General features: G+C 37.4%; 1 protein-coding gene across 4 annotated transcripts in view; it reads left to right on the top strand.

Moving 5' to 3' along the window:
• Positions 1–15,113, top strand: part of Vti1a (vesicle transport through interaction with t-SNAREs 1A) — a 312,552-nt gene that overhangs the window by 155,940 nt on the left and 141,499 nt on the right. The window lies entirely within an intron of this gene.

Below are 15,113 nucleotides of genomic sequence, written 5' to 3'. Positions count from 1 at the left end.
TACAACTTTTGCTGTGACACCCATGAAACCTGTTCAAGCTAAATAGAAAGCCCACAGATTGGTAGAAGATCTTCACTAGCCATATAACAGACAAGGACCTCATGTCTAAAATATACTTAGGACGCAAAAGTTAAATCCCCCCTCCCCAACCAACCCTCAAAGAAACAACCACCCCGTTAATAAGTGGGCTAAAGACTTGGAGAGATTTCTCTGAAAAGGAAATAAGAATGGTCAACAGACACATGAAGAAATGCTCAACATCTCTGGCCATAAAAGAAATGCAAATCAAAACAACATTGAGGGCTGGGGATATAGCCTAGTGGCAAGAGTGCCTGCCTCGGATACACGAGGCCCTAGGTTCGATTCCCCAGCACCACATATACAGAAAACGGCCAGAAGCGGCGCTGTGGCTCAAGTGGCAGAGTGCTAGCCTTGAGCGGGAAGAAGCCAGGGACAGTGCTCAGGCCCGGAGTCCAAGGCCCAGACTGGCCAAAAAAAAAAAAAAAAAAAACAACAACATTGAGATTCCACCTCACCCCAGTTAGAATGGCCATTATCAAGAAATATAATAAAACAGATGCTGGTGGGGATGTGGCCAAAAAGGAAAGCTACTATGCTGTTGGTGGGAGTGCAAACTTGTTCAACCACTCTGGAAAGCAATGTACAGGGTCCTCAAAAGACTAAACATAGAGCTTCCCTATGACCCAGCAATCCTACTTCTAGGCATTTACCCAAATAATCACAAATGACCATACTAAAGCTACCCACACAACCATGTTCATTGCAGCACTATTTACCATAGCTAAGATTTAACCAACCCAGATGCCCCTCAGTAGATGAATGGATATGTGGTACATATACACAATGGGAGTCTATGCTTTTATCAGACATAATGACATTGCCTCATTTGTAAGGAAATGGAACTACTTGGAAAAAAAATCATACTAAGTGAAGTGAGCCAGACCCAAAGAAGCAGACTCTATGCTTTCTCTCATTGGTAATAATTAGTATATGTCTAAGATGGTCCTAGCAGAGGATCACAGTAGCTTAATAGCTATGTACATATGCTCATATAAGATGATGCTAATCAAAATGAACTCCAAGATATGGAAATAAGAGTTTTTCAAATTGATGTTATTTTTAATGTACTATGCAAAATTATTTCTTTTTTCTTTCATTTTTCTTTCCTATGATTTAAGGGCAAAGCAAAAAGCAATGCAACAGTGAAATTCACAAGACAGTATGCTGGAAATTAACTGGGCAACTTAGGGGGTTGGGGAGGGAAAGTGGGAGAAGAATTAGGGAGAGGGGAACAAGTTTGACAAGAAATGTACTCACTGCCTTACGTATGTAACTGTAACCCCTCTGTACATCACCCTGACAACTAAATTAAAATAAGTTTGAGGGTTTTTTTTTTGGGGGGTGGGGTTTTTTTGAAGTCAGAAGAGGATCTGCTCTTCCAGGACCTGGAAATATCTCTCAGTTCACTCACTGTATCTCAGAATAACCATAACCACACAAAAACATTTAACATTTAAAAATGACTTCAGGGGCTGGGGATATAGCCTAGTGGCAAGAGTGCCTGCCTCGGATACACGAGGCCCTAGGTTCGATTCCCCAGCACCACATATACAGAAAACGACCAGAAGCGGTGCTGTGGCTCAAGTGGCAGAGTGCTAGCCTTGAGCGGGAAGAAGCCAGGGACAGTGCTCAGGCCCTGAGTCCAAGGCCCAGGACTGGCAAAAAACAAAACAAAACAAAACAAAAAAAATGACTTCAAAGTCTTTTTTAACACTTCCAGTAGAAACATTAGAAATTATTTGTGCCTAATGGTTTTTAGTTTTGTTTTCTTTTCCTAAAAGCTAAACAGACTCACAAGATATATTGGAACTAGGGAAGGGAAAGGGAATACCAAAATCGAGAGACAAAGGATAAAAAGACAAACCATTCCAAAAGCAATACTTACAAAATCATTTGCTGTAAACCAACTGGGGGGGGGGGGGGCGCGGCAGGGAGGCAGGGCGGGGGAAATGAGAGAGGAGGTAACAAGTTGGATAAGAAATGTACTCACTGCTTATGTATGAAACTGTAACCCCTCTGTACATCACTTTGACAATAAAGAAGAAGGAAGAAAAAAGGATTTCATAGTTGCCATCTATTTTGAAAACTATTTACTTTTACAATGTTTATTCTTCCCTCAGTGGAAGGGTGTGAACATTATGAGCTACACTGCATGGAGACCTAATGCTGTTTTTCCTTTATTGTTTATATGCCGTGTCAGAGTTGTTGTTCTTGTTTTCCAGTGCTTCTTTTCAGACTTCCTTGCTGCATAGCAGCAGGAAATCATAATTAGGACAGCTATGCAAAAGTCTCTTCTTTTTTAGTGTCTGACTTCTAAGAAGAGACAAAAGTAGAAAGCAAATATATATCTCTACCATTATTTCTGTGCTCTCCGTTACATATTATATAAAGATAGATAATATAATTGGCCCAGAAGAGCTAAGTAAATACACCCAATGTTGAATGTGAGGATTCTGGAGTAAAATGTTAATGCTACCAAATTACCTTGCATTCAGTTGCTTTTTGAGCTCTGTACAAATGGCTTATTTGACACAAAATGCCTTGGAATTAATCAGATATGTAAGCATGTTTGGTGTACCCCTTATAGTCTCTCCACATGTGAATCAAAGGTGGGATTTGTTTGAATTACCCTATGGCCTCCATTGTTAAAGTCGGAATTAAGTTCTTTGTTTGGTGAAGCATTAGAAGCAATCCTTGAGATTGCCAGGAAGGTCCAGTTGCTGGCACAGAGTTCTCCATGCATTATGCTGTTTACCTAAGGGTTTTATTCTAGAAGCTCTCTGAACAGCTGGGCTGATTATTGAAAATGCCTCATAGTAACTTCTAGCCTAGGCTGATCGATATCGGTGCAAAGCTTTACATGGGAGGGAGCTATTTAAACATTGAGAGCCCCAGGGATAAAAGAGAATGAAAAAATAATGCTGGACAAATATGCTGAAATGTTCAAAAGAAGACAGAAGTGTCTTGTCTTGGCATATGGAGAAAATTCCTAAACAAACAGTAGAAAATTTGTAAGTTCATCTTATAATGACATTTTAAATTAATTTATTTTATAATGGTACCCTACATATTTATTTTATCTTATGATAGTATCCTAAATTCTGAGAGGAAAGAAGACTAATCAAAACTACCAAAGACCAATTTCACTTCCTTTGTTTTGAAATAGAGCTTATTCCAAAAAACTCCATGAAACACTTTTTAGTGATACTCTACACAAATGTTTAATTCTGTTATTAAATAAATTGGTCTCCCATGTTCCTAACCTTTTTTTCCCCTGATGTTCATTCAAAAATCGCAGTGCCAATTACTTCCACATGCAAATGCGGGCAGAAATTTCTGTTTCCTTAATATTTTCTGGTACAGAGATACAGAGATGCTAACATTTACTGACTGGATTCCATTTCTGTTTTTAAACAGCTTAATAAAGTTGTACTAATGATTGACTTTAGCTACTGGAAACGTTTGGAGAAATTACAACATGGAAGCAAAAAAAAAATGCAGCATTTAAAAGCCTATTTCTTCCTACAAAATGGGAGAACAGAGAAATGCTCCAAAAAGGGAGGGGAAAACTCTCAGTCTATCAAAGTGGAAACTTGTGTGAGAAATCCCACATCTTGTTATATCCAGGATTTCTTACTTCTTCTCTGCACATGAGCAACAGACATGAAGTTCAGAAACACAAAGGCAATCAATATGAAAACTGTGAAAGTCTCTTAATTAATCAACTCACACAAACTCTCCAAGTAAGAGGATTTTACAAGCATTTCAATTAAGGCTTTCTCTTTTTATTACCAAATTTCATTGACAATGTAAAATGTGTAATCAAAGTTGGCATGATCATAAAAAGCAAAATATTATTTAAATACTGAGCTTTTAGACTTATAGGAGCCTTTGATTTTCTGATGTGTTTTTTTTTTTTGATGAATCACATAGACAATTACTAATTGAATAGCTATTTGGCAACAGTGATGTTTTCAGATTTTCAAACTGGCTAGGTCTTTGGGAATGTTTGTATTTCCCCCTTTGTATTACCATCATCATTTTGGTATACTCAGATCTAGAAGCTTCATGACTGACTTGTTAATGTAATTTAACAATAAAAAGTATTCAAAGAGCTGCCCAATTCATTGAAATATTTAAGAACTGACATGGTATGACCTTTTGAAGTTTTAACATTTAAGAGCCATAGAGCCGCCTGGAAATACTGATGTCTTACTTAGTTAGTTTCTGGAGGCATGACAACAATTCTGTTTACTGTGAATTGGTACTGGAATATTAAAAACTTGCTGACATTGAAAAGATGTATAATATGGGAATTATTGTTAAAGAAAAGAAAGCTCAGTTTAGCCTTAACTGTTTTGCCATTAAAATAAATTTTTACTTTAAATCTTTACTAACTTTTCTGCTGCAGCTTCCAGAAGCTCAACTTTTCCTCATAAAGCTTATGTTAATTTTCTGTACTGAAAAGTGGCCCCATACCTATTATTGTCGGAGAGTCATGTAACCCCTTCTGTGTGCCTTTTCTTCACTCACATGGTTATTAGGAAAAATCATTGCCTTCCACCTCATGGGGACTTTGAAGGGTAATCATTCAGGAGCCGTTTCAAGTTAAAATAAAAGGCTGAACTTATTTTTCTTTGTCTAAAGATTTAAGATCATGAAATTTAGACATATCTCCTAAATAGATTTCATCTTTAGTTGTTCACTTAAAAATCCAGCATGTTAAAATCTATGTACTTCATATCTGTATTGCAAATATATGACAGAATGCTGCAGATATTGTATTAAGATGGCTTTAAACAGCAACATCTATCAAGGCTTTAAAATATTTTGTGCTTATGAAGTGTAAAACCCTGTCCTCACAATGGAAAATGAGTAAACCAGAATTTTGGGGGACAGGCTTTGCCAGGCCTTGGAGGTAGGTAAGAAGGTTCTCAACCCTCTAAGGGTGGGGGGAAAGAAACAAAACAAAAAAATAACAAAGTCTCAAGTACTAGGTTAAAGGTCCAGTGTATGACTTCTAGTACAAAAAAAAAATAGAGCAATTAAATATTGACCTAACATTTAGCAACTATTGAAGTAGGCAGTTACTGTTTTATATAAAGAGAATGAGCATTCTTGTGCATAGGTGGGAGTAGGAGCCCTACTCCCTACCCAGGGTAGCCTGACGCACAACACAGGGCTTTCTTTGTCCAGAAACAGATCTTGGTGTCTTTTGCTGGGCTCCAGAGAGATGTTGACAAATGAGGTGGTTTCCACCTCCAAATCACTCAGTGGGAAGGATTCAGCTGTGGCTAAGGGTGAAATCTGATTGGCTGCTTGTTTACAACTTCAAACGTATAGTAAGCAAAGTTGTATTGTCTTAAGACTGTTAGAGAAAAACCAATCTTCTTTCCAAAGTGATCATACTAAAAGGGGAGTTGGAGGCAATCACAGAAGGCAAGATTCTCCCTTTGCAAAAAAGCACTATCAGAGCAGACTTGTTGAGCTGTCAGTTGGGCACTTCAGGCTTTCTCTCTGATCATGCACTTGGAAAGCCTTTGCAACTCTCCTTCCAGTCCTGCTGCAGGCTCCTGTGATCCCTCATGTCCACATTACTTTCCTGCTACCCATCGCATCGCGCCAACATGCCAAACGTGATGTCGATAAGAGAGAAAACAGAATAACCGCTTTCCTTGCTTTGCTCAATGCAGAAAAATTAAGATGCCCCACCAGCACTCAAAAGCTGGTGATTTGGAGGGAGTTTGGAGGCCATAGGAAAGGTCTATGATGATATACATGATATACATGACAGTGTATGCTTAGGAGGGCAGATGACCTTGGCAAGAAGTAGAAGTGGCAGTTCATTAATGTGGACACAGTCATGTGCAGAAATTCCAGCAGCAATTGGTAAGAAACCCTAGCCTCACTACCAAGCTCTGCTTAGAGAATGTCAGTCTTCAATGGCCCTCTCTAGCCATCACCTTGAGTACCCCCTTCCTCTTCAAATGTACCTTTCCATTCACTAGTTGTCCGTTGCCAGTGAGAACACTAGATTAGTCAAACTTCCAGTTATTTTTTATTATTCTGCTTCGAGGGCTTATTTCTTACAGCCTGCATTAGACCCCATATTAGCCCATTGTAAAGACCATGTCGAGTGTCTGGTCACCTCTGCACTTGAATCTAAATGGACATCAGAAAGAGAGGGACCACACTAGCGTCTGTGAATGACCTTCAGAACCAGGGTGCCCATGAGCACCAATTCATAGCACAGTGTTAATGCTGGCAAAAAATTCTTTAGTACTAAGTTAACAGATATTGCATTTAAAATGTAATGAATGCAGTATTCATAAACCTATATAATGTGCCTGGTAACTTTGGTGTCAGCAGGGATTCTGTAGATCTCTATTTATATCAAGTAAACTTCAAATATTCCAGAATGCAGAATGTATCTGGCCTCATTTTTGAAGTATCCCTCTAGGAACATTTCTAAAATAGTAGATTGTACCAATTTTTTTTCCTAATGAGGAAAATCTATGTGTTCTATGATTATTAATAATAATGGCTTCAAATAAATTATTGACTGTTTGCAATGGAATGTGCTGTCTGGCAGCTGAGGAGCTTCCTGCAGTGTCTGGGTTATGTTCCTCTGACATCCCCTCTTCATGCCCATTAGTTACCAGCCTCCCTAGGCAGACTGCTAAAGGATGATCCCAGGAATGGTGAGAAACACGTGAAGGATGGTGGCACCAGATTCATAAAAACATTTAAAGGCATTAATAAGTTTTGATTTATTAATTTCAGAGCTTTTCAAAATAAAATGTATGCTCATAGAAGTCAGTATGACAGCATATATGCACATATACCCCTAAACATACTATGTACATATATGCATGTTTGTAGCTATGTACACCAAATGTCCATTTATGAGACATTGGGTGCAGGGAGATTAAGACATTCTCCATTATGTAGGAATTGTTACTGTCTAATAGAGAAGACAGGCAGGACCTCAGATAGTCATTTTTTATTAGACAGTGGTTGCATGTTCAATACTAGGCATTCTACACTAGGCTCCGGGTATACAGGAAGAACCAAACATCCAGCCTGGGAATATGTGCCACACTTATGGCACAGATAATGAATTGATCCAAGTCCGAAAGAAAGAGAAACATTGCCATCAAAGTTGATTGTGAAAGGCTTCTGGAAAGCAGTAACATTGGAACTGTATTTGAATGTATTCTCCCTACACATAATTCTCTGAGCATGTTTCCTATTTCAATTTTATTAAATTTTGAGACATACAAATCAGTGATCATTTATGATTTTTGAATGGCTTGTGATTTGGTAAGTAAATTTTTAAAATTCTAGCTCCCCTCGAAACAATCCAAGACCATTTACTATGACTTAAAGTATTCATAAAGCAAGGTGATTATTACTCTTGAGACCATTGTACAAAGCCCTGAAGTGTGTTAGACATAAGCCAGAAACCTTTCTGCTTTGTTATATCTTCTGAGTCTGTTAGGTTTAAAAAAAAAAATCTCCTTTTTGCTATTCTTGTTCTATCCCTGATACTCAAAAAATTTTATGTGCTACAATCTAAAAGGAAGATTGTTGTGAAATTCTCTTTCTGTGTTACATATGCTACTAGACTTGAGAATCCTGAGAAAAACAGACAAGAATGCTTTGCTTCTTAATACACTTACATGCATTTTCCTAAAGTTACATAACTAGCAGAATTAAGAAAATGTTTGCAAATATTGCATCACTATTGACATTGAGCATCGCCAGAAAGAAAAGGTTTGTTTTTTGTGTGGGTTTTTTTTTTCCATTTGCTATTTCAATAGTTTATTGCAGTGGCAAATAAAAATACAATTGAATCTCAAGCGAATGACCAGAAATATCATATATTTTATGAAATATGGTGGCATAATGAATAGGAGGCAAAAAAAAAAAATGTCCTGGCTTTCAAGTCCTGATGGTTGTGATGTGATTGAATCATAGTGCATTCTGTTTGATGTCTCGGCTTTGCTATTCAGATGCACGGCAAAGTGTGTGTATCATGCTCTCTGCGCCAGGCAGCCCAGCACGGGTATAGTTTGTTTTTCCTGTACTTGCAGGGAGCATATATATTCAGAGTTGAATTTAAGTAGGGATATTTTAATTCTCCTAATTGTGATAGTTTCCCCTACACAGGAAAATATCAGTCAGGTACAAAAGAAACTGCTTAGGATTTGAAGGAATTTGACAATTTTGTTTGTAGCTCCTAGCCTGGCAGGTGGTAATAATGCCTATGCCAGCACTGTCAAAATATGAAAATTAAAGTGACGATGGGTTTTAATGAAATCCATTTGACAAATATAATTAAGGTGTTTTAATATGAAGTCCTGTAATAAAGACTACCGGTGGACTCCCTGAGGTCCTGACTAATTGTGTAGATTGCTTTTAAGCTTTGAATAGTTTTATTGGATAATGAACTGTTAAGAAGTGTTAGATCTTTCTTAAGCAGAATTTGGTTTGAAAAAGAAGAGGAGAGACAGGCCTGAGGTGTGGCATTTTAAACATAATTAGAGGAGAGATTTAAGTTAACATCTTTGATCTTGCTGTCAGTTTTTGATTAGAGCTGTAAATGCTTTAATCAAGTGTAGTGTAGTCATTACATTTCTAACTGTTTTTTAAACTGTGAAATTACTGAGACATTGACATCAATTTTAACACATTCTGAAAATTTTGCAGCAGAATTCTGTTTCTCTGCCCAGTGTTTGCATTAGAATATCAGAGAATACTGATTTGCCACCCTGAAATGCAATGGCAAAATCTTATTGCAGTAAGGAGTAGTTTTGTTTCCATTATAGTTAAACACAGCACCAAAACAGTACAGTCATTTGGTATTCCTTGTAATTTCTAGGAATTTTTTGTAAGTTGAAGCATCCCTATGAAACTATTTTATGAGGAGACAACCTCAAACTATTGAACCAAGTGAAATTTATACTAAATCTTTATGACTTTCACTTTTCAAAGAACCATTGTTTTCCTAATAGCTCACAATAATCATCTGATGTCATATGTGGTTTTCTATTCCTGGGCCTGGTTCTCAGGAAGCACATTCTGTAAATATTTGTAGGATGACTGAGGAATCTGATTACTATAGCTAAGCATATACTCTGCTTGGCTTCTTTTCCCAGAATTCAATATGATCATAAATAAGTGAACTATGAGGAAAAGGCACATTCCTTTTCCCTCCTGCCACCTGTCTTAACCCAGTCACTCATTATAGGGTAAAAAATGGGTACGTGTGTTTTCTGCTTCTAGTTTCATCATATTACTATAATGATGAGATGGACCAAGGCTTTGTAGGATCCTTTGGAAGAAATCAGCCTCTCTGCCATTTCACCCATAATTGCAGAAGTGTAGGGCTATTTTAACTGTGCCCCAGGGCCATTTTCATTGACTAATAAGAAATCCACATTAACTACATGGTCTCGAATTTCTTGATTGTGTATTACATTTTACATGGGATATGAAATGAGGTGTTAAGAAGTTGAGAGGCAAACTTAGGAGAAACATTCAAGATAAAGGCATAGGCAATGACTTTCTGAGTAGGACTCCAATAGCTCAGGAAATAATAGCAAGTATTGGCAACTGGGATCACATCAAGTTAAAAAGCTTCTACATAGTGATGAAACAATTACTCAGAATGAAGAGATAGCGTATAGAAAGGGAGAAGTATTTGTCAGCTACTCATCTGTCAGAGGTTTGATACCCAGGATATATAAAGATTGCACAAAATTAACCACAAAAGAACACATAATCTAAGCAATAAAGATGTAAATGAATTGAACAGATAGTTCTCAAAACAACTTCAAATGACCAATAAATAGTTTTAAAAAAACAAACAAACAAAAACATGTAACATCTTTAGCAGTCAGGGAAATGAAAATCAAAACTGCAATGAGATTTTAATCAAATGCTGGTGAGGATACAGGAACAAGGAACCAGAATATACTGTTGGTAGAAGATAAATTCGTCCAAGTACTATGGGAATGGATATAAGTATTTCTGAAAAAACAACCACTCTGAAAATAGAGTTTGATCCAAACTGTACCACTTCTGGTTATATACCCAAGGAACTAAGTCAGCAATACAATAGTATGCTGTGTGTGGGCACACCTAGACACCTATATTTATTATGGCACTATTCACAATAGCCAAGTTATGGGCTCAGCCTAGGTGCCCATCAACAGATGAAGGGGAAAGAAAACATTGAAATTTTATTATACCATAAAAAAGAACAAAAAATGTGTCATTTGTCCAAAAATGAATGGAACTGAAAGGTTACAGTGTTAAACCAGACCCAAACTTCCATTTTTTCTCGTCAGAGAAATCTAGATTTTCTTTTTTTTTTTAATTTTTATTATCAAACTGATATACAGAGAGGTTACAGTTTCATACGTTAGGCATTGGATACATTTCTTGTACTGTTTGTTACCCTGTCCCTCATACCCCCCTCTCTCCTCCCCCTTTCCCTTTCCCCCCCCCGAGGTGTTCAGTTCACTTTCACCCAACAGTTTTGCAAGTATTGCTTTTGTAGTTGCTATATCACAGTTGTAACTACTTTCAACGTCCCATGTGTATCTGTAGCTTCTATTATTGATGATGTTCTTGTATCACCTTCCAGTGGTTGTACCTACACTATCTCTGTAATCTTATCTGAGTATTTTGGAAACCATGTATACTGGTATTAGAAGTAGATTTTCTTTTATGACACAAAATTACAGGAGAGACTATTTGGAAAAAGGAAAGTAACCCAAAGGACTGCAAAGAGAGATCAAGATAAGGTATTTGGGGATGAATGGGATTAAAGTGTATTATTATATACTTATATGGGGGAAATGTCATATTTTGTACAGTTAATATATGCAAATAAAAAATTCAAAAGAGATCTGGATTTTAATCCAAGTTCTACCTGATATATTACATACATAGAACAATGATAGATAGATGATATAATGCAGCTATGAGCAAAGTAAGTAACTTCTAAATCCCACTCAGTTCTAGAAGTCTATTGATACCATCTTCTGAACCTTTTAGTGTTTCTTGCATTTGATATTATCCCTGTTTGCCTTTCTTCATACATCTTTTTTTCTACTTTATCTTTCTATCATTCATTCATTCATCAATCCACCCATGTCTTCATGAAGTGTGTACTGAATTATGTACTAAGCATTGGTGGAACCACCAAGATCTGTATATTGCCTTTTCAGTCACGTGACACAAGTATATTGCCAGGAATGGGGACTGGTTATCTTCACTGATCATTTATGTGCCATTTGATAGATTCGTGTTTGTAACTAGGAACAGCTGGACCAACTGCCTTTCAACATTCTTACCTGACTCTTTGCCAGAAATAAAACCTTTCTTATGGATTATCCAAATACCTTTTCTATTGTTTTAAATGTATATCATCTCCCACTAGTTTCAAGTCAGCAAAATGTACATCCTGAAGCAACAGAGAATGAAAGAAAAAAAACTAGGAAGCATTGTTTCCATAGATTTTTCTTCATCTTCTAAGAGTTAGAAAAGAATCTGAGACACACAATAGAGGATCAATTAGTTAAGCTGTCAGCAGACACTGAGATTTCGAATCATGTCAGGAGATATCAACATTATTGATAGGCAGATTAGTCTGAGTGTGGAGCCAAGAAGCCTGAAGGAAGAGTCAGGAAATGTGGATTCTTGGAGACTAGCAAGGACTATGAGAAATTTTATGGAGGGTAACGGGTTTTTATTAGCTGATCTGACACGTTCCTGGGTTTCATGCTTGTGCAATGTTTTACTTTGTTGTGGTGGTTTTCCTGTCATTCTGTCCCCATGAGTATGAGTGGCTATGCTGTAACTGTTGTCTTTATAGTACCTGCCACATAACTGACTCTCAATGGCAAATTGACTTGAATTCTAATCGCACCTGTAACCTTCAATTTGCTTCCGCACAGGACAATGATAGAAGGGGTGACTGATCAAGATGCATTGTGTATGCAAGTGGACATGCTAAATTGAAACTTCCTAGTACAACTATTTGAAGTTAACAATAACAACAACAACAACAATATATTCCTTCACCAGCATATTGCTTAACCTTTGTCATCAGTTCATTCTCAGGTTTTCCAAGAAAAATAGTTAGGGGATCCACTGAATAATAGAAGCAACTTCATATTTTTCCCTTTACTTCTGTGGCTTTATTATAAAGTATTTAACTATCTGTCCCACTCGCAAAATAAAGTAAAGACTTTCCAAAAGGACAATTACACTTTTCACTTTTGGAATAATTGTTCATTGTTTTGAGATCAAAATAAAAAAAACAGTGGATTGGGGAGGGATTGTTCAGTCAGGATCTCTTCCGAATCTATAGATATAACCAGAGCCAGTTTGCTTATAAAAATCATCAACACACTATTTCCCACTGCACTAGGTGTTCTTTTGAAGTCTCTCATACCAAGTTCTGACCTCATTTCTCAAGATGTATCCACATTTCTTAAATGGAAATTTTTGGCAAAGAGAAAACAGCCCCAGTGTGCAAAATGTTTTTGAATGTTGCTTTCTATTTAACACTTAAGGATATCAATGATGTAAACTATGATAGGTGCACCATATAGTGTTAAGTGGCATTTCATTAAAGTTGTCAAGCACGCAAGTGGCTTTCCTTACAGTTTATATATTGGTTTATGTATCTTCAGTGCAGAATATATAGGCTCTCCCATAGAATTTTTTAATAAAGTAATTGTCTGCATTGCTTTTAAAGGGAACATTGAAACTGCATATCGGTTGCACATCTGGGTCAATTTGGTGACTTATTGTTGGAGTCAGAGCATATTTGGAAAAGTCTGAGAAATGAAAAATCAACTTAAATGGCATTCATTTTCATTCCATCTTGCTCTGTCTCTTGCCTTCACTAAGGAATGAAAGCTAATGGTTTTTGCCAATGCCTATGTCCATGAAACCAGAGAATTTTTTAACCTTGTCAAGAGTTGCTGTTCAGTGTTTTCCAGTGACAAATCCTAGGATCTGGTGTGCTTTAGAGACAAAAGTCTAATTAACAGCCCCTCAGGCTAGGTAAAATATGAGTGGTTTTGAGATTGTCACTGGGTATAGTAATATAAATCTGTTAAATACTTTGTTTACTCATCTATTGAGACTTTGAGGTTTCTTGTTTTAGTTGCTGTGTGTAGCAAATATTTTTATTTTTATTGAGCTGTTTGAGGTTGCTGGGTTTTTGTTTTGTTTTTTTCTGTTCAGGTTTCTGTCACTTTTTCTGCACCTGAAGAGGAGAATGGGATTTGCCAGTGATAAATGGGGAAGTTGACTAGCTAACTAATAAAGATTTGTCTTAATCAAGTATGATTTGTCAGAACAGGAGCGCACTGGGGTCAGGGCGTACGCAATGAATTATACAGCATTCACAGGAGGAAAGGACCCGGCAAGAGACCTCATAAATATGCTGCCATTACCCACTGCTAATTCGTATTCAAAGAGTGCTCTGCACAGCCGGTTTCTAGGTTGCTGAGCTGTTCACCAGCTTCCTGAGTTTTCTGTTTGTGTTTAAAAAAAGAAAGAAAGAAAAAGAAAGTTTCCACTCTGTGTTGTTATCTAGATTGTCAAGGTGAATCAGCCCCCAAAATTGAACCTCTACCAATCATTTGAAGTGGGGTTTATTGCATTATATATTGCATAATATTAATTTAGTGCCTACTATGGGCTCGGTTGCATGCTGGACACAATGGGAGGGAATCCTTGCACACACCTCTGCTAGGTGAGGGTTTCAGATGCTTTCTTTGATCTCTTCAAGCATTGTCTCCATAAATTCAAATGCATCTATAGGAGGAAAAGCCATCCACCTCTATATGAAAAAAAAATGTCTTCCTAGCACAGGGTTCTCAAATTAAAATGAGCTTCCTATTTTTCGAAGGTTGACTTACGTTGAATACATGAAAGATTATTTTTTTCTTGTGTTTTTTGGCTAGGCTTGACTTTTTAATCTATGACTCGTGCTATTCTCATTTGTTTATGTCTAATTGCTTTGATAGGTTAAATAAGTCTTTGTCTCAATCTTTACTTTTTAAATTATTTCTTCAAAGAAGTTATTGTGTCTCCTCTACATACTGAACAATTTCAAACACTACTGAACCAACATTCAAGGCCAGCTGATCTACTGTATTCAGCTGTGGGGAAATGGGAGAGGTCTCTTCCTGGGCTCTGAAAGCCAGCATGGAGGGCAGCGCTTTCATCATAGAGTTTCCTGTATGCTCAGGTGACCTAGTAGATGACTTTGGTTCCTTTTTTTTTTTTTCTGTGCCAGTACTACTGGTATTTGAATTAATGGACTTAGGTTCTCACTTGGCCTTCTCTGCTTAAGTCTGGCACTCTACCTCTTGAGCCACATCTCCAGTTCAAATTAGGTGACATTGTGTTAAGATTTTACCTGTGACAGATTAGTTGGCAATATCTCAGTGTCTTTGTTGAATAAAAACATTAACTGAGATCTGAGGATCACAGTTCAAAACCAGCCTGGGCAGAAAAATCCACGAGACTCTTATCTCCAATAAAACTATTCTGAAAAAGCTGGAAGTAGCCCTGTGGCTCATGTGGTAGAGTGTTAACATTGAACACAGAGAGGCTCAGGGACAGTACCTAGGCTCTGAGTTCAAGCCCCAGGATGGGAAAAAATAAGTTGGTAACCTCATTTCTCTTTCTGGGACAGCCACCCTAGTAGCTGATGATCCCAGTCATTTTTTAGATGAAGCTATAAGTGTCCATATTAAAATAATAACAGTGGTAACTTTTAAAAACTGAGCATACACTACTGCTGTATCAAGGGGGGATGCTACATTTGGATGCAGAATGTTTCTTAAAGGCCCATGTGTTAAGAGTTTAGTCATCAGATGATACTGTTGGAAAAAGACCTTCAGAAGCTTTGTCCCAATGGAAGGTTCTTAGCGAGATTCCCTGGAAGGGTTTGGGGGGACTGTGGCCCCTTCCTTTTCTTCCTCTGCTTCCTGGCC

This window comes from Perognathus longimembris, chromosome 2 (assembly GCF_023159225.1).
Source record: "Perognathus longimembris pacificus isolate PPM17 chromosome 2, ASM2315922v1, whole genome shotgun sequence".
In the NCBI taxonomy this organism is placed as follows: domain Eukaryota; kingdom Metazoa; phylum Chordata; class Mammalia; order Rodentia; family Heteromyidae; genus Perognathus; species Perognathus longimembris.
This window is presented reverse-complemented; position numbering and strand designations above follow the sequence as displayed.